This window comes from Chrysemys picta, chromosome 9 (genome assembly GCF_011386835.1).
Source record: "Chrysemys picta bellii isolate R12L10 chromosome 9, ASM1138683v2, whole genome shotgun sequence".
NCBI classification, from domain to species: Eukaryota; Metazoa; Chordata; order Testudines; family Emydidae; genus Chrysemys; species Chrysemys picta.
In genome coordinates, this window is record NC_088799.1 from 89638907 (window position 1) to 89658849 (window position 19943).

At 38.2% G+C, this 19943-nt stretch overlaps 1 protein-coding gene across 13 annotated transcripts in view; it reads left to right on the forward strand.

Annotated features, from left to right (window-relative positions):
* TENM1 (teneurin transmembrane protein 1) overlaps positions 1–19943 on the forward strand; it is a 1376511-nt gene that overhangs the window by 929773 nt on the left and 426795 nt on the right. For 3 of the 13 annotated variants that reach the window (XM_065556629.1, XM_065556636.1, XM_065556631.1), the window contains one exon: positions 16106–16227. The exons of the other annotated variants lie outside the window; for them this stretch is intronic. The gene's annotated coding sequence lies outside the window, so the exon portion shown is untranslated. The remainder of the gene's footprint in view (positions 1–16105; positions 16228–19943) is intronic. 13 annotated transcript variants of the gene reach the window in all.

Below are 19943 nucleotides of genomic sequence, written 5' to 3' on the forward strand. Positions count from 1 at the left end.
TTTGTGTGAAAAATATTGAGTTGTATATGCTTTTGTAACTAAGCAGTTAGCACTCAATGCAACTATTTTGAGTAGATTTTCATATTTAGTAGTGTTCTATATTTGTATTGCAAAATGTTATCTGGAGGAGTCATTTAAAAAAACTACGTACACTAGTTAATGTTTTCATTGGATGTGAGAGGTGAAACTACCAAAAGCAGTTTTTAGATATGCTATTTTAAGAAAATTATCTTAACAATAATGCATTGATTCATTCATTGTGTGTGTGGGCGGGGGGGGGCGGCCGTGGGGAAGCGGTGTCCAATGTTGTGTTTAAAAGAAAAGAAAAAAAAGTGTCCAAACTTCAGTCCCAATAATGAAATGAAAATTTCTTACATTCTTTTCATTATATTTTCAAATGTCTGTTTAGAAATTATTTTACTATGGTTTTTAACACAGAATACGTTAAGATCCTGATTCAGCAGTTTTTACTCAGACAAAACTCCTGTTGAGTTTAGTGGTTTTGCCTATGAATGGACTGTTAAAACTAAGGCCCATAGATAACAATTCTTACCAAGCATTTCAAGTTGTGCTGGTAGTGTCTTTCAAATTGTGGTACAAGATTGATTTCTGAAATCTTGCTTAAGCTGCAAGTTATCAGTAAAGAAGTCTAAGCATTTAACAACTCTGTCCATTCTAGAGTACCTTAGAGCTATTTGTATGAAATGAGAAACAATGCATAACACACACAAAGAAAAAATTCAGTACAATACTTTCCCCCAAGAACTATTAGTCTCAGGAAATCAGCCTTGTAAGACAGAAACTTAATTCCAGTGCATTTACTTAACAAGCTAGAGTGATGACTTCCACAGGTTTCCACCATGCCCTAGTTGTGGGACTGCACTGTAGCCATAACTGCAGCCTCTGGCCTGCAATAGTTCTCTCACCTCCAGTGACACTATGTTATGGAGAGAAATTGCTGCTGTATCCACCTCTTTGTTCTACCTTCATCTCACTCAATCTGTTGCAATAATTGGGCCTAAAAGTTTACCCTAATTGTGAGCTCAACTGTAAAAAGTATGTGAAAGTTCATAAGTTATTACAATAACCTATATTAACAAATGTTGATAAAGAGGTCAAGTTGTTTTCAATAATGAATGTTATAAACTGGAGCAAGGAAAAACAGACTAAATTAGTCTAAACAAAAATGGCCTACTGATATGTTTGAAGAACTATGTCAATTATGCTTGATAAAAACAGAAAATGTGGAACTGGAAGTTAATAAACCAAAATTGGTATATTGGTTTGTAAGCCTAACTGGTGGGCAAAATAACAAGGGGATAAACTATGCCACCCTCTCTTCCCCCTTCTTGGAGTTCTTAAAAAGAGACTTTGAAAAATCTTGGCAGCTCTCATCTTGTCCCATCTCATCTTCTTCAACCACAAGACAGAGGGAGCAGACCAGACTGTAGGATTTTCTTCCTGAGAGGAAGGCCTGATCGAACTTTGTTTTTCACCTATGAGTCTTGAAAATCATGTCATGATGTCCTGTCTTCAGCCCATCAGTGGAGATGCATGCTTTTGTGATGCTGGCAATTAGGTAAGATCCTGTTCTGTCTCCCTTCCCTCTTGTGTTACTTTCTGCCCCATTATTTATTTACTCCTGTCCTATTGCTCAATCTCTTGGCTGTTCATCAAATACACTGCATCAGTACAGCGAGATGAGATGGCCACAACCCTGCCCTGTATAAAGAGAAAGGACCCAACCATATGACATACCTGACTAGAATGTGAACCAGAGTCCAAGCAACAAGTATCATGGTCAACTTGCCAGCCAAGTATCCATTTGTAACTGACCAACCATCCAGTGTTCCAGAAAATCGACCAAAGCGGTATTTTCCCCTGTAATTTCTGTTCAGTTTCTTCTCCACCTGTGTGTCTGTTTTCAAAAATAGGGGAAGCAAATACCCTTCACACATCATGACTTGAGAGTAAAATTAACCCTTTCCTCTTCATCAAAGTGAGGTCATTTGGTGAAAATAAGAGACTGATGGTTTGCCTCCAAAAGGAGACAGATTTTAATAGGTTTTCATTGTTTGATTTGCATGTTTTGCATAATTACTCAATTTTTGTTTCCACATAAATGCTTATTTTGATTTCTTCTTTCTTGTGTTTGATCAATAAATTTTCGACTTCAGAATTAATGCTTTTGAGTGTTTGTGAAAAAAACGAGTAAACCAGGGCCTCTGTGAAACTTCCCCAGGGCCGGCTCTAGCGGTTTTGTCGCCCCAAGCACACACACAAAAAAAAGCCGCAATCGGCGGCAATTCGGCAGCAGGTCCTTTGCTCTGAGAGGGAGTGATGGCCCCGCCGTCGAATTGCTGTCAAATGGCCGGACGTGCCGCCCCCTCTCTTCATTGGCCACCCCAGGCACCTGTTTGCTACTCTGGTGCCTGGAGCCGGCCCTGAACTTCCCCCAAACTTGTGTCATTGTTTTAATGTTGGGCAGTGAGTTTATAACACCTTTAACTCTTTTGGCCTTTGAGATCAATACAACAATCTCATCTACAACCTCTCGCCCTGAATGTTTGTAGAGTGCAGGGAGCCTTGACAGAGCACAACAACATGGGATGTAGAAGGTAAAGCACCTCTATTCAGGATGTTTGACTTCTACACCCTCCTCTCATTCACTAGAGCCATGCCAGTTTTAATGTAGTCATACAATTCTGTGGATGTGGACAGTAATAGAGCAGGGTTTGCCACATACTGAATAATGACACATTACAGGGCATAAGTTCATCTCAGTGTTATGCACCTACTTCCTGCAAATCAAAGTAAGACTAAAGCCTATTACAGAATATGTGTGTATATGGTGTTTCCACATTTTAAAGTACACCGTGTATATCTGGAATAACACTACTAAATCAGTAGTTACTCCAGATTTATACCAGTATAACTCAGATCAAAATCTGGCCCATGGAAATAAATTATTCAGAGTCACAGAATTATTTTAAATCTACTCTATTATATCATGAGGGATTGGGTAAAGCATTGTTGATTTCATACAATAATTGGAGCCTTAGTTTGTTGGTTCTAATCCAGCTCAAGTAATTAGTGACTAAAATACCTATCTGATGTCTTTCCAGTGGCAAATTGTATGTCAAAGGAGTTTGTGGTATCATTTTACTGAACTAGGACCAGATCACCAAAGCCAGCCTTCAAAGCTGGTCATTTGGTCATTGGCTAAATTCCCTTTATCACCTCCACTTGACTCAGAACAAATATAACATGAGCAGTGGCACTGCAAGCTTTCCTTCTTGCAGATCCGGAATATCTATATTCTGAACTGAAGAGACTGTCTTTAGGGATGAGCCTCTAAGGGTGGCAACTATTATAGTAACTCCTGATGTGGGCAAAGCTGCTCAGTTAGAACAGTGACTTTCTGAAGGCCACACGGCTGGTCCGGGGCAGAGCTGGGAACGGAAGTGAGATCTCCTAAATCCTACACAGTGCCATTTCCGCTGGACTGCATTTCCTCTCACTACTGAATTCAGCTGCATTTGAGCCCGTGGAGTAGTGTTGAAAGGCAGAATAGCCTGTTACCAGGGCCTTTAGCCACTCAGCACCTGATATTACAGTTTTCAATTATTCCGTGGACGAAATGATTTTTATTCTGCCTCTTTATAAGTGTTGAGGAAAAAAAATGTTGTGTATGTGAAGCCAAATACTGTATTGGAATGTGCATTTAGCTATCTATAGTATTTTAGCCATATATGCCACATATGTATCACTTCAAATTATATAGCTTTTTTTCTTGCCCCAAGAATATACGCCATGTGAAACTCATCTGAAAATCACAATGGAAAAACAGTATTGAATGTGACTTTGGTCTCTTTGTTTCTAAACGATGTCAGTGATGCAGAATAGAAAATGGAGTCAGAGAATTAAGAATCATTCATCTAATAAAGAACAAGATGATGAGTTCAGTACACAGTCTGTTTGGGAAGGTGAGGTAAATAGAGGTCATGTTAAACAGTTGCTAAAGATATGGAAGGAACCAATGGCAAGATATAGATGGAGAGGAATTTGGGACCAAAGAAAAACAACTGGACGGACACACTGTTTCTTTTTCATACCTGAGCAAAACATTGGCGGATGCTTATATGCTGGGCCACGTAAGTCTCAGAAAAAAGAGGCAGGGTAAGTGAATGAGGACAGTAGTGCTCAAACGTCAGTTATCTGAAGTGAGCTAAAGGAAAACAGATTTATTTTGATATTCATCTTGGATTAGCAATTCAGTTTCTCATAATAAAGAATAATGAATCACTGCTTTTCTTAGTAGTTTTAAACAGATGGGCATTGCCATAGCAATGAAAGAGCTAAGATGAGTCATTCTGAAATTAATTCTAGCATGTTCTTTCCCTCTTCCTTTTACTTTCCAGCTTCATTGATTTTTAAATCACACTAGTCTGTGTGGAAACTAACATCCAATTAAGATATTTGGAGTTGATAGAGCTCTTTCTTTCTCTCTCATAGTTAGATTTCTAGAGAGAAGTCCTGTTTCCAGAGACTATAGATATATAAGTATAATAAATTATTCGATCAATTCTTACTAAAGGCCTTGGGCATGTCAGTTGTTGTTTCTATGCTTCAATTCTCCATCTCTGAAATGGGAATAATGGCACTTTCTCCTGCCCTTTGTCTGTCTTTTCTATTTGGATTATAAAGTATTTTGGTCAGGTTGGTTGGGCTCTATTCTCAGTTGGGTGCTGCTTTAATACAAATATGTAATAATGTGTACCAGCTGCTGAAAAAGGATTTATTGCTCCTGTTCAGACTCCATGCACTGGGGCAGCACCATATCAGTGTGGCACAGAACCCAGAGCAGCCTTCTCCCAAGTTTCCTGCTGACTTGGGAGGAAGAGTGTGTGACATTGCACTCTATATGATTTTATGATAATATGCTAATGTGTGTGAATATAATGTAACTGGAATGTGCTTCAAAGGTCTCTTGTAAGGTATCATTACAAAGCTTATAATCTACTGAGTGTGATCATCCTATTTGTATAAATGTATCACTCCTGTATCAGAAACAAAAAATATGAAATAACTCTGAGGGCCTATTGTAATTATGCAAAGTGTGGGCCGTTTGGAATCTTGATGGCTCCCATCAACCAGGACAATTGACTGTGGATGGCTCTGTTTGCAGGCAGGCCTTCCTGTGAGTCAGGCTGGGAGGAATGAAGGCTTGGGGTCTTAGTGACATGTGATCATGTCACCTGAACTGGAATCCATCTTTAACCTGGTGCTTTTCCTGTTAGAAGGAGGGGTGGGAACCCAGAGAGGGACAAAGGATTCCCGCCTTATGCAAAGCTATATAAGGGGGTGAAACAGAACAAAGGAGGTTGTAATCATGAGAAATCCCCTAGCTATCACCTGAACTGGAACAAGGGCTGGACAAGGGGAAAGGATTGTGCCCAGACTAGGGAGGCGTCCACTCTGTGAAAGAAACTTAACTTATTGAAACATCTGAGGGTGAAATTTTATCTGTATTCAGTTTTATTACTGTACTAGGCTTAGACTTGCGTGTTTTGTTTTATTTTGCTTGGTAATTCACTTTGTTCTGTCTGTCACTACTTGGAACCACTTAAATCCTACCTTCTGTATTTAATAAAATCACTTTTTACTTATTAATTAACCCAGATTATGTATTAATACCTGGGGGGGGGGCTGTGAACAGCTGTGCATATCTCTCTATCATTGTTATAGAGGGTGAACAATTTATGAGTTTACCCTGTATAAAGTTTATACTCAGATGCCCAACTCCCAATGGGGTCCAAACCCCAAATAAATCCGTTTTACCCTGTATAAAGTTTATACAGGGTAAAACGGATTTATTTGGGGTTTGGACCCCATTGGGAGTTGGGCATCTGAGTGTTAAAGACAGGAACTCTCCTTAAGCTGCTTTCAATTAAGCCTACAGTTGTTACGGGATGTGTTCAGACCTGGGTCTGGGTTTGCAGCAAGCTAGTGGGTCTGGCTCAAACCAGGCAGGGCAGAAGTAGTCTTGGCACATCAGTTGGCAGCCCCAAGGGGGTTTCTGTGATCCAACCAGTCATAGAGTGATCAGCATGTCCAGAAACTGCTGCAGATGGCAGAAGAGAGGAGTCTGCCATGTCCCTTCCCTGGACCCAGGCATAATGGAGACAGCCACAGGTAAATGATAGGGTATTATGGGTAGAATTAATAACACTGCTCTACAGCCAAAATGCTTCTGAAATAAATACAGTCAAATTTTACTAATTCTGGGTCACTGAGAACGAAAATGATGCTTAAAATTGTTGATTGGCTTTAGTTTTCAAGATATGCTATTGGGTCAGTATATACGACCCTCGACTTGGGAATGGCGGAGGATAAGTAAGTTATAAAGGGAAGGGATCTCAATTTAAACCAGAAATGACGAAAATACATCTTTGACTGGATCTATGAATAAATCTGACTGGGTTTGGACAGTACTTGCTTTTTAGGCAAAACAATGAATGATGCAATCTGAAGCTGGTATTGTGTCATACGTGATATGAATTGCATCATGTTATTCCTAGAAGTCATGGATGATGCAATCATAACGAAGCTTACATCACTCTGCTGAACAAATTGCCCTATATCAGCTCTAGAAATCATACAGTGTCGTGCTCTCTTATTTCAGTGTTTGATTTTGCAAAGGGACACGTTTCTGTTTAGCCAAAGTGAGCAGAGATGCCTCGTACTTGTGTAAACAGTGCAGATAACTTCTGCTATGTTTGTGGTGAAGTGACTTTTGCATCACAAAAGTGCAGTATAACCACTATGGTTAAGAAAGCCTATCACCTTTGTTTTGGCTGCAAAACTGGAGATCAGGACAAGAGGTCGGCCCCACACATATGCTGCAACACTTGTGCAACAAATCTTCACCAGTGGTTGAACAGGAAAAGGAAATCTATGCCTTTTGCAGTGCCAATGATTTGGAGAGAGCCAACAGATCATATCAGCAATTGTTACTTCTGCATGGTGCCTCCAGTGGGGAAAGGTGTGTCAAAGAAGAAAAAGTGGACTGTGCATTATCCAAACATTCCAAACATTCCATCAGCTATACGCCCAGTACCCCACGGACTGCCGGTTCCTGATGCACCAGAATCATTCTCACTTGAGTCAGATGAGGAAGAGGATGAAACTTCTGGTCCTGAACCATCAATGTCACAGGACCCACATTTTCTCCCATCCTCCTCCTCTGAACCACACCTCATCACACAAGGTGAACTGAATGACCTTGTCAGGGATTTGGAACTACCTAAGAGTAAGGCAGAGCTGTTGGGTTCCAGACTACAGCAGTGGAATCTCCTGGCAGGTGATGTTAGGGTTTCTATGTTCCGTGACCGTCAAAAGGATCTTGTCCCATTCTTCTTCATGGAAGGTGATCTTGTAGCCTGCAACAACGTCGATGGTGTGATGGCAGCCCTCAACATCGTTCACGATCCACATGAGTGGAGACTTTTCATTGATTCATCGAAGACGAGTCTTAAAAATGTTTTACTGCATAATGGCAATGTTTTGCCATCAATTCCAGTTGGTCATGGAGTCCATATGAAGGAAACCTATGACAACATGAAACAACTTTTGAGGTGCATAAACTATGACCAACATCAGTGGCAGCTTTGTGGCGATTTGAAGGTTGTTGCTCTCCTGCTTGATCTACAGACTGGATACACAAAGTACTGCTGTTTTCTCTGCAAATGGGATAGTCGTGCAAGAGATTCCCACTACATCAAGAAAGATTGGCCACTCTGACAGTCATTGGAGCCTGGGAGGAAAAGTTTTCAGCATCCACCACTTGTTGAATCAAGGAAGATTTTGTTACCACCCTTACACATCAAGTTGGGTCTGATGAAGAACTTTGTCAAGGCCATTGACAAAACACAAGCAGCTTTCAAGTACCTCTGTGGAAAATTTCCAAGGTTAAGTGAAGCTAAGATAAAGGAAGGTGTCTTTGTTGGTCCTTCAGATTCGTGAACTTCTTCGAGATGATGCATTTGACCATGCACTGCGTGGCAAGGAAAAGACGACATGGAAAGCCTTCCAATTAGTGGCAATAAATTTTCTCGGAAACAACAAGGCAGACAACTGCAGGTTGTTGGTGTAAAACCTCTTCAAGGCATACAGAAGCCTTGGTTGCAACGTGTCACTAAAGATGCATTTTTATTTTTTTTGCACCGAACTGCGGAGCAGTGAGCGACGAGCACGGCGAGCAATTTCACCAGGACATTGCAACAATGGAGAAACGCTATCAGGGCAAATGGAGCCCATCAATGCTTGCAGACTATTGCTGGACAGTGACAAGAGATGCTCCATTTAATGAATACAAGAAACAAGCCAAGAAGCACCGAGTAGACACTGAATAGGACTAAACCATGTACATAATAGTTTTTTGCCTTTTTGTTTCAGAATACATTTTATTTATATAACCCTTTTGCTGATTTTTAAAGTGTTACATAAACAGGACAGGTGAAATATTATCATGTATGCAACCGTAAACACATGAAAAGACCTAGGTTTACAATTTATTATTAAAACTCTATCTACACAATATACATAGACACAAAATGTAAAAACTTAAATATCTTTGAAACAGTAGCCAATCAGTTGTTTTAATTGTCATATTTGAGTTCAGCACATCAAAATACATAATAAATAGCACATTTTATCTCTGAAGCAGACTACTTCTTAAAAATTGTAGACCAGTGTAATCTAAGAAATACATGGCTAGGGAGGGGAGAAGAGTATTTCTTATGTAGTTTTATTACTGTATAGTATCTGAGTATCTCAGTCTTTAGTACAACTATATAAGATTCAAAATGATATAGGTTAAGCAGCACACACAGAAAATGTGTATAACAAACCCTAAGTGACTTGCCCAGTGTCACACAGGAAGATTGTGGTGGAGAGGGCGTTGAACCCAGATTTCAGGCTAGTGTCCCAACATTTGATCATCTTCCTTTCAAATGGAATCAGTAAAATCAGTCTGTTTTAGGTGTAAGCTCTTTATGTAGGGACCTTACATGTTTGTAAACCACTTAGTATACTTTTGAGGAGTATAGTTTGTACGTCACCATTTTTGCTAGCATCTGATACTAATGTGAAGCAGACAACAATGTCTGTGTCTTGGACATCCTACTCCCATATTAGTGTATGGAATAATTTTATCAAGTTTTTGTTTTTCAGGTATTCACATTTCTTGAAAGTATCTACCCTCTCTGTTTTCCATCCCTGGAATGCTGATTGCTTTGTGTGCATTAGCAATTTAATTATCCAGGTTGATCTAGTCCCCTCTTCATTTAAATAAGCAATCACTCTCTGGTTCTCTGTAAATATTTGCACATGAGCAGATTGGGGAATCTGAATGCATGATAGACAATTCCAGATATCAGTGATTTGAGGCTATTTTCTCTTGTTCTCAGACTAAACTGCTTTCCTAAGTTTTGCTTTCATGTAAGCGCTCAAAACAACTTCTGATACATCCACTAATGGAAGAAGCAGTAGAAATTATTGGGGTTGTATGAACTTCCACAAAGAAATATCCTTCCATATCTCTATCCCTATCTCTTTCTCCAGTCTACCTGACTTACCTTTCTGAATTCAGAAATCTTCTGCTTAATGCTCTTCTCTTGTTTGAGTTAGACCATGGAGCATAGATCATCAAAGAGACTGATAAAGAAGTGCAAGGTGATGTGCAGAAATGATTTGTTCTGATCTTTGCAGGGGTTCTTTCTCCAAATGGATGATGGTGGTTGCTGCTTATTTTCTTTAAACACCCCATCCTGTGATAATGTGGTACCTTTTTATAAATGTCTTTACAATTACACTAATACCTTCCAAAACCCTTTCAGAGGAAACTGATGATAACCATGAAATTGGTGATGGAGGGATATTCAGTTCTGCTAGAGGCATTATATTAAGGTACAAAACATCCACCTTTACTGGAAATTAGCTGGTGTTTTTGTGTGTGCGCGCCTGCTGGTAGACGTACATTAGGTAGCATGTGTTTTATTACTTACACATCCCTAATTAGAACATGCAGCTGTTAAAAGTTGGAGCATAGTGAGAATAAAATACTTCATTCTTGTCTGTTCACAAAAATAAAAATTACAAGTTATTTGTAATATTAAAATAAATACATTTTTTGTGCCTATCCGGAGGAATAATTCAGTGGGGGATGAGTGAGACTGAATAAGACTGTGTCTTTTTCCACCCCCCCAGTAATGAATTTTAGAATTGTCTACCCATATTGTATATGGTCCGGATCACAAATGATGCAGAACACCTTTATCGGTATTTTTATATCAACATATATAATGCATCAGTCACGGTATTTGAAGTCAGTAGGAGTTGAGGATGCAGAAATTGCTCAGCTTCTTACAGGATTGTGATCTTATCAATAAGGGTCTAAGGTATATTGTAGTGTTTCTGGTGTCATGTTACAGGTTAATCTCTCAGTATTTTCTTTTAAATCTTTTTTTTTTCTTCTTTTAAGCGTTTATAATGTTTACTTTAAAGTTTCACTTAGGACTTGATCAAAGTTGTAGTTTGGCCCAGGTTCTCTGGCTTCAGCGGCTTGTTTTTTTTCCAGTGTTTTGGTTTGTGTTATAATGATAATTGAATGAGAACAAATCTATATCTCCCTGTAGCCCATTGGCTACACTGTCAGGGGAAGGGAGAGCTGATTGGCTCTTGTGATGCACGCCCCTTTGCTGTCTATAACGCTCTCATAGGTATGCAGCAGCAGTCCTGCTGCTGTTCCTTTCCAGCCCTGTAACAGAAGTATAGTTTAAACTGTACATTCAAGATGCTGTGGGTCTGACTAATTTGCCAGTTTGGAGGATCAGGAATGAATTTTTTCTTCTGGGCAAGACTGGCAAGTTGTCCAGTGGGTTTTTTTTTTTTTTTCTTTTTGGCCTTCTTGGCTGTGGTGTTTGGGGGCCTGGATTCAGGCCAATGAGTAAGGGCCGATATTTAAAGGTCAATATGTGTAAAAGACCCAGAATATAAGTGGTGGACCCTGTTAGCCTGGAGGAAGAAGGAGATGACATTATGCCTCCAAAGAGTGAAAATCCCTTGGTGTGTACCCTCATTCCTCTTCGTGAAGGGTGGGGGTCAGAGGATTCAAAGGTGGACTGAATGCTAGGGGTTAAGCTGAAGGAAGCGAATCCTGGATATTGGTTTACTTGGCAAGCAGACCATTTACTAATGCACAGAACTCAAGCAAATGCCAGGTATTAGCTTTCCAGTCTTCAATATGTCACTCTATTCCCAAAGTCCTTTCTCAGCCAAAACCACAGAAAAGCCACAGGATTTATATTCATAAGTAGGGCATAGAGCGGTAGTTGTTTGTTTGTGTTCTGACTCTAGGCTCCGGAGAACAAATTCTCATTTACACCCTGACAACTGTCCCTGACTTAGAAATTGCAAAGTAGCAAATTAAAAAGATTAAAAAGAAATGCTACTTTTCACATCACATAATTAGGTTGTGGAACTCATTGCCACAGGATGTCACTGAAGCCAAGAATTTACTAAGATTCAATAATGGATTGGACTTTTTATGTGGATAACAGTATCTAGAGGAGTTGTAGTATGTAGTTGAAATGCAGCATTTTAGAAGGGACAAATTATAATGCTTCAAGTATTATGCAGTCTAGTTGTTAGAGTGAGACTTCTACAGGGGACAGATTAACTCACATCTGCCTAATGGTGGGGTCTTGCACTTTCTTCTGAGAGATCTGGTGTTGGCCATTGTCAGACATGGTATACTGGACTGATTCCATGTGGCAACTCCTGTATTCTAGTGACTTTACTGGGAGGTGTACAGGTGTGACTAGTAGCAGAATTTTAGCCTGGGAATGTGATTTTTATGCCTTATTGAATGAGAGAGGATGCAGAACCGTCTTGGAATTAGCACACCTATTTTGCCAAGTTGGATGCAGTTGACTATGTCTGGCTGAAAATTTTCAGTCCAAATCATTTTTGACATAAAATTGGGGTTTTGAAAAATATTTTCTCAGAATGTCTGCTTTTCGTAGAAAATGTTGGTTTTCAGGCTTTCCCTTTTGATGAAAAAATTGAAAATTTTCAAATCAGATATGTCGCTGCAGTGTCTCATGTCCCATTCTCTTCTATGGCCTAGAGTCCCCAGCTGGACTTCATCTCCCATGATGCAGCATGGCTATGGAACTCTCCCTCCTAGGATGTCCTGCCTCCTTTCACCAAGAGGGAGACTGTCATTCATAATGGGAGCTATAGTCCAACCTGGCTTGCAGCACAGAATGATAGTATGGGGGACTGAACTGCTTCCATGAAACACCATCACAGAATTTCTGAATGAATTTTGGTTGAATTACTTTTTTCTTGATTTATTTCCCCCCCCCCAACAAAAAGTCAATATTCGTCAGGAGAGGAATACATTTTATAATCACTTCATAGTTATAATCTGTCGAAGGGAGTTCTGCATAAATGATGCATGTGTTCACTCTGAGAGGCTTTGTGACTTGGTGAATATGTTACTAGACTACCGGGGTTCTATTCCTGGCTAAGTTCCTGATCTGCTGGGTGATCTTGAGCAAATCATATAAACTCTCTGTGCCTCAGTTTCTCAATCTGTAAAACTAGGATCTTATCTTTGTGACATGCTTTTGAGGTCTACAGATAGAATGCCATGTAGGAGTTTGTTTTATCCAGCAAGCCACATAGAGGATATATTTGTAGGAAAAAACAAAATCATCTGTGTAAGTAAAATGTGATAAACATTAACTGCTTTTTTTCAGAGAACTGGTAGAATTTTGCAGGTTGTCTTCAGAGCTGTATCTTGAAAAATCACTTTCTTTATCTTGTCCAAGCAGTAAACATACATGCAGTAAGATTTCTTTTATACTGTAGCATTGTAGAAAGTTCAAGTTCAACTGTTTATTGAATTTAGTTCAACTTATTACTTTTGTCTCATCTTTTCTTTGTAGCAGAAAGCGGCATTTTCTTGTATCATTAATTGTCAAAAATAAGTGAATCTCTGAGAGAATACTAGTGTGTGTGTTTAATGAAAGCAATTGATCTACTTTTTCAGGTATCCTTTATGTTATACCTTTATTTGAAGATGACTTTGTAGTCTAGGTCTTTGAACAGGTCTCCTATAGTAACATACTGTTTGCTTTTAGAGTGTGAAGTTCATCTGATATTTATACTGTCAGCATAATAAAAACACCTTTTAGTTATGCTGAACTGTATCCAGCAATGCCAAGGATTTTCTACTTATCCAAATAAAACTTTTTATGTGGTAATAGCATTACTGGATAATTTCTATTTTGTAATATCTTCTGATGTATGTGATTAACGAATAAATCATAAAGGACCAGAATCTGATACCCTTATTCAAATTGAATCAGAAAATATGTAGGACTTCTTGCAAAATCAAATTAAGAAATAATGGCAACATCTGGTCCCAGTAAGGACCATCAGTGTTGTTGTTTGTCATGGGATTTGTACTTTGTAATTATGTATATTTTTCTCTCGCTAGATAGTAGATCCAAGAAATGGTTACCATTAAGAAAGATGATGATGTATTAGTGGGGAAGGAGGGGACTTGAAAAGAGCATACTCTCATGAATGAGAGTTTGCAAGATAAGATCTTATATTTCATCTCTTACCTGAAAGACCGCACTTGTAGAGGAATATTACCCCCTAGTAGCATGGGTTATTTATTTATTACTGTTCAGCTAGAATTAGTATATGAATCTCCAGTCACAATCCAGGAGTCTTTAACATCAATTTTATTGCCTCTAATTCAGTCCTGACAATCTAAGTGGGAGCTTTTAAGGTCTGCTATGTAAAGATTCCTTGTAATCTGTTGTGACAATAATCTGTTTTAATTTAGTTATATGCTTATTATACAGGGGCTTTGAATTGTATTGTTTTGGGACAGTGATTGCTGAAGTAAAGATTCACTAAGTAGGCCTTTACACAATAGACTATAGCAGATCCTTTGGAACTATTAGTGTACTTTGTTAAAAATCTATGTTATGCACTTTGGAAAAATTGGTAGTGATTTATTTATCCAGTTTTCTAAAATAGCTTCAAAGAGTTGTCAGGGACTTTCAGGAATCTTATAAATGAGGAGGATTTTTTAAAGAAATAGGTTATGTTCCTTTGCCATTTTTAAATTACTACTGCAAAGAAAACAAAGGAAATCTCTTCACACAAGTAATACAGAATGTGAAAGTTTATTGCTTCTGAAATTGTCATTTAATTTTGTAAAATAAAACCTGAAATATCATTTTGATCTCATTAAAGTTAGAGATTAATGGCATAGAAAGAAATGTTAATTTTTTTAGGTATTTATCCATTCACTTTCAGAATATTTTTTCATCTGTTCCCCTAGCATATTTTTATTAGTATATCCTATTTCATTTTAAAATCACAGATCTGAGGGATTTGCAACTGAAGAACTGATATTTTCCTTTGTAACTTCACTTAATGTTTAATAAGGTCTTATCAGTTCATTAAAATTCAGCACAAAATTAAAATGTATTGTTCTGCTGTGTTCTGAGGATCAATGTCACAAAGATTTAGCAGTTTTCCTCTTTAGGGCTCTCCATTGTAATCTTGCTCTTTTATTACAAACAAATTTGGATGTGATATTTTCTTTCCAGTAAGCTATGTCTTTACATGCTTTACCCCTTCCACACTCCTCTTCCCCCCCCCCCCACTATGCTTTTCCTTCTATCCAAATTGGCTCACTCTTGTAGCCTAGAGTTCTTTCAGGCTATATCAAGGGATCAGTCCATTGCCCTTAGCAGTGGGGCTCCAGGCGGCTGGCCAACAAAACTAAAAACAACAACCCTCTATAACTTGGGGGCATAATACGTAGGAACTGTGAAGCCATGTCAGACAGGCCATATGATATCAAATCATGCTTTTATTTTTCTCCCCTTGTGTCTTCCCAGATTTCACTTTTATCTTGACCGAACAATTCAGTGATTATGACTTACTGCTTTTATAGCTAAACAGATGAGATATTATTAGTTTGATCACATAATATGGATATTTGAATCTTGGCACGCGGGATGTATCCTGATAAATTACTGACAAATTATAACAGGTTGCAGTTGCTACACTATTGACACAGATAAAAGAGACTGTGTCATGTTGTCCTCCAAGGATTGATTTTAAGATAGTGGCAAAATAAAATAAACACATGGGATACCTTGTCAATAAAGAAAACAAAAACTACTAGCCAAAAAAGCATTATCAATTGATTTTTTTTAACTCTGAATGATAATTATTTTTCTCCTAATTTTGGTGATGGATTGTGCACAGGAGGCAGATGAGTAAAGGAATTTGACCAAACTTCGTATGTTTAGTTAAACCAAATAATTGTTAATGTGGAGAATAACATGTTGTTTCTGTGTAGAAAGCAATATACACAGTTTTAAATAATTGTGCAAGATTGTCTGATTTGTGTTACTTCATATTTGCTATATATATATTTTACTGACTTCTGTGGGGTGCACCAGTATAAAATTCGGACCTGCAGATTCAAAATTTTGGTGTTGACACAACTTAACCCCTCCCCATTTCCCTTTCTAATGTGTTTTTGTCCCAGACATAACATGCAATTATATTTATTTGTATGTTTACATAAACTATACTACATTTCCTTGCCTTAGTGGTTAAGAAAGTTACGACCGGGTTGTATACTGAAAATTAACAATGGTGCAGTTGTAGTCATAAAATAAAACTAATTATAACACCATCCATAACCCTGAAAATGTCATCTCAGAGTAGTAGTGAAGTCATGTGTGACTTGATTCCTAGACCTGCGCAGCATACAAGAATTTTTCATGTAAAACTGACTTCATTTGGATTTTGAAGCTGCTCTAGTGACCTAGATTTGTGCCAAAAAGACAGAGAGATTTGAAAAATAAGACTCTTTGAGGGGACCTATCTAGACAATGTCAGGATCATTTTGAAAACCCTTCCTTTTTTTAACTGACAGGTAATGATACATGAAATAGTGTGTGTCAGTCAGTGATTTTTTTTCACTCTCTACTAGATTTACAGTGACCACCATTACAAAATCAACATATGGCATGAGTAACCGCCTAGTCATGTCTGAAACACTGCACTCTTAACCAATAAGGAGACTAAGGAGTAACCGTCATAGCTGAGATAAAAGTAGGTAATATTGGTTTGTAAATGTTATTTAAATGATGAAAGGACATTTGAATTAATCTGATGGCTTTTCTTGAATTTACTGAAGCAGGATACGAGTCAGGTTTAAAAAAAATCAGCAGGTTCACAGCATAGACAATCCTGGGAAAAATAAATAAGAATGAGGCTAAATACACAGTGGGTTCTTCTCCCTCACCCCAATAGACTCTCTGCCCAAGCTGTACTGCTAGAATCAATCTTAAGTAGGATCTGAGAAACTATGAGCCAATCATCCACAGTAATTTAGGGTATAAACAGAATTATATGATTAACCATGGTGGTACTTGCTCAAATGTACATGGTTAACCTGACTGCAAATTTTGGGTCCAGGAAAGACTCTTCCCAAGAGTATATTGTCAGGAATACTGAGTGTCTTTCATATCTTTCTGGAGTTTGAAGCCAGGGTCTATCTATTAGGTTGTGGGCATATTTTACAAAATCAGTTCCCTGTGAGCATTAATAAATTTTGTTCCTTCCAGTCTTATTATTTTATTACCCATGTGCAGAAATTAAGGATATGCAGTTTCTTATTGAGGATGCCAGAAGTAAAACAATGGATCAAATTCTGCTTCTTCTTTTTTCTGATTTTTTTTTTTTAATTTTATTTGTGTAATTCAGAGAAACTTTTGTGAAAGATTTCAAACCCCTTACCACTAGGGGTCTCTAATACTATAAAGAACTGCTGGTTATCCTGTCTGAGAGCTTCCAGCCCATTGGCTCTTCACTGAGGAGATAGTTAATTGAAGCGTGGAGAGAGAGAAGTAATCCAGGGTAGCAGAGTGGCTTTTTACTTTCTTCTTGCCATCTACCTAATTGTATTCCTGTATGGTTCTTATATTTCTAGCTGTCTGGTTTTATAATTCACAACTTTTTTCTTTGTTACATACACAATAAATTAACATCTTCCTATTTGGTCAAGCTGAAAACCAAGTTGGAACACTTATTTTCTTGTATTAATACTTTAAAAGGCACAGTATGTCTTAAGTTACTCAAGGAAGTATAGATGTTAAAATATCCGTTCTTAGGACTGTGGGGAAATAGAGCAGGGGGGGCTTCTTTTTAATAGCCAGAGCTGTGAATCTGAAGGCCCCAAAATAAACCCTCCAACGGAGATCTGTTATGCTAACTACCCTACACAAAGCAGTACAGGCCAGGGCCTGAACTAGACTAGACTGCACAATTTCCTGCCAAACTCAGTCAAGGGTCATGACCGGGGGGGGGGGGGGGGGGGGGGCAAGGAGGGAAAGAATAGAAGAAAAGCCCCAGCAGCAGCACTAATGAAATATGTTCATAACTAATGAAATATAATAACCACTTGTGTGAAGCAATAGGTAACTTTAGCTAAATGTAATTTCTTGACTCATGCAGCTTCTCCTTTGGGTGATCTGTGACCCACTCCGTGATTCCAGCTATCTGCAAAAATAGCCAATCATAGATCCTCTTTAGGCGTCCCATGGAAACCCCCCCCCCCCCCCCCCGAATCTTTAACCAAAAGACCCCGGAAAATAACATGTGTCTTGAGAAATGTACCCAAACTGGTGCCAAGTACCACCCCTGGGGAAAACCACCAAGCACCCCTCTACCCAAATAAACATCCAATTCTCAGAAAAATGAGGAAGGTACCTAGGGGGGGAGGGGGAGGAGGAAACTGACCCCGACCCTAATTTCTTAACTCGCGGTTTGGGAAGGGACTGACCCCAACCCTAATTTCTTAACTTGTGGTTTAAGGGGGGGGGGCTGACCCCAACCCCAATTTCTTAACTCATGACGTATTGTTTGTACTTTGCTTGCGGTTTAATGAAATAAAAACCCGCCTGCGAGTGGCCCTCGGGGTGTCAGTCTTCGGACTGCACCCCAGTGCACTGGTATGTATGTCAATAAACTGGCCTCAGGCTTGAGTCTTTGAACTAAAATCATTGCGTGGGTGTATTTGACCACAACAGGACAATAATGCTGAATAAAGATTTTTAAACAGTAAAGTAAACAAGTATATTGGAAGTGATTTAATTAACTCAATGGGTATCCAACTATGGACTTAAAATAACAGACAGTGGAGATAGACTTAGGTTCATAATTAAATTTAAATGAATGAACATTGAAATAATGGGAATTAGCTTTATTTTTTATTTGAATTGCAAATCTAAAACCATTTATTTCCCTTTTTTTTTTTTTTTTAAGGGTTGAATTCTTATGTGAGCCTGATATAAATTTCATAGACTGTTTGCTATTTGTGGCCAAATATGTCTTATTGTAGTAGTAGTTCAGAAACATACCTTATTTTGGGCTGGATGCTCGCACTAATTGGGACCTCCCTTCATCAGTAGTCTTATGGAAATGCAAGGAGTCTCAAATGAGGGTCTCAACTTGAGTAGTAGCAGTGGCAGAATCTGTCCCTCTACTAAAGCAAGACTCCTACTTGATTCAAAGGAACATCAAAATACTTTCTGATTCCTTATTAAATGATTACTTACCTCTGTATAGTACTAGAACTGGAAAAACAAGATCTGAGGATGAGGAAGAGGGTTTTAAATTTCTTGTACTAAAATTTCTACCAACTAACTTAGGGACATCTACCGTTGTATTAATAACATACAACATCATAACCATAATATTAATTTGTATGAATATATATATTACAGAGTAGCTAAGCATGTGTTATAATTTAGCTAATTGAAACTTTCACAGGACAACCTCTTCCTCCCCGTCGCTCTCTCCCCCTCCCCCACACACATTCTCTCTCTCTCTCTCTCTCTCTCTCTCTCTCTCTCTGTAAGAGGTTCAATGCAACTTGATAATACATGCTTAGCTACTGTACATCATAAGTAAGCTTGGCAGAATTGATTTTTTAAATAATTTCAACAGCTAATATCAATGTTTATTTTTAAACATTTTTCGTTAAATTTTTCACAGTTGCAGGATCAGACAATCTGGTGGTCAGATAGTAATTATTCAGTGACAGTAGATGCTGATACTCAAAAAGTTAAAGCTTTATAACGGTTAAAAGAGAAATTGTCAACATCATATGTCAAAATATAGTAAGGAAATGCCCTGAAATTAAGTTTTCAAGCAGCGTCTTTCTTTTTTTGCCTATCTGTAAAAATGTTTATCGTCAATGGAAATATTATTTGTGTGTGTGTGTGTGTGTGTGTGTGTGTACAGTAAAATCAACATTTACTAATAAAAATCAAATCCTTTCAAGCCTAGTCGTAAGTTAAATTTGAGCCTAGTACTTTGAAACAGGCTAATGTTGACAAATGACATGATATGGTGTTATATCCGGGAAAATCATCAGGTGCAGATTATTTCAGACCTATTGTTTAACACCAGACTTTAGACAAATCCTTTCATAACAAAAAATGAATGGAGGCTACTTAATGGCTTTGGTAGCTTTATCCATAATTATATGTTTCTCTGAGGATAGTTATAATTGAATTACAGGGTGCCTTATGAGTATGGTGGTTAGAGGGTGGTGAAGGGAAGCTGAGAGATTGTCACTAGCCATAATGTGAATGACACCCTATAATTCAATTATAAGTAGCTCCCAGGAACCATGTATTTATATTGTTTGGGGGAAATGAAAAACTGGGCATTTTTGAAAGAGAGACACTTTTAAAATTTACCTATGATTGTTTTTCTTTTTTTTAAATTTACATATGCACAGAGTCGCTGCAAACCCACAC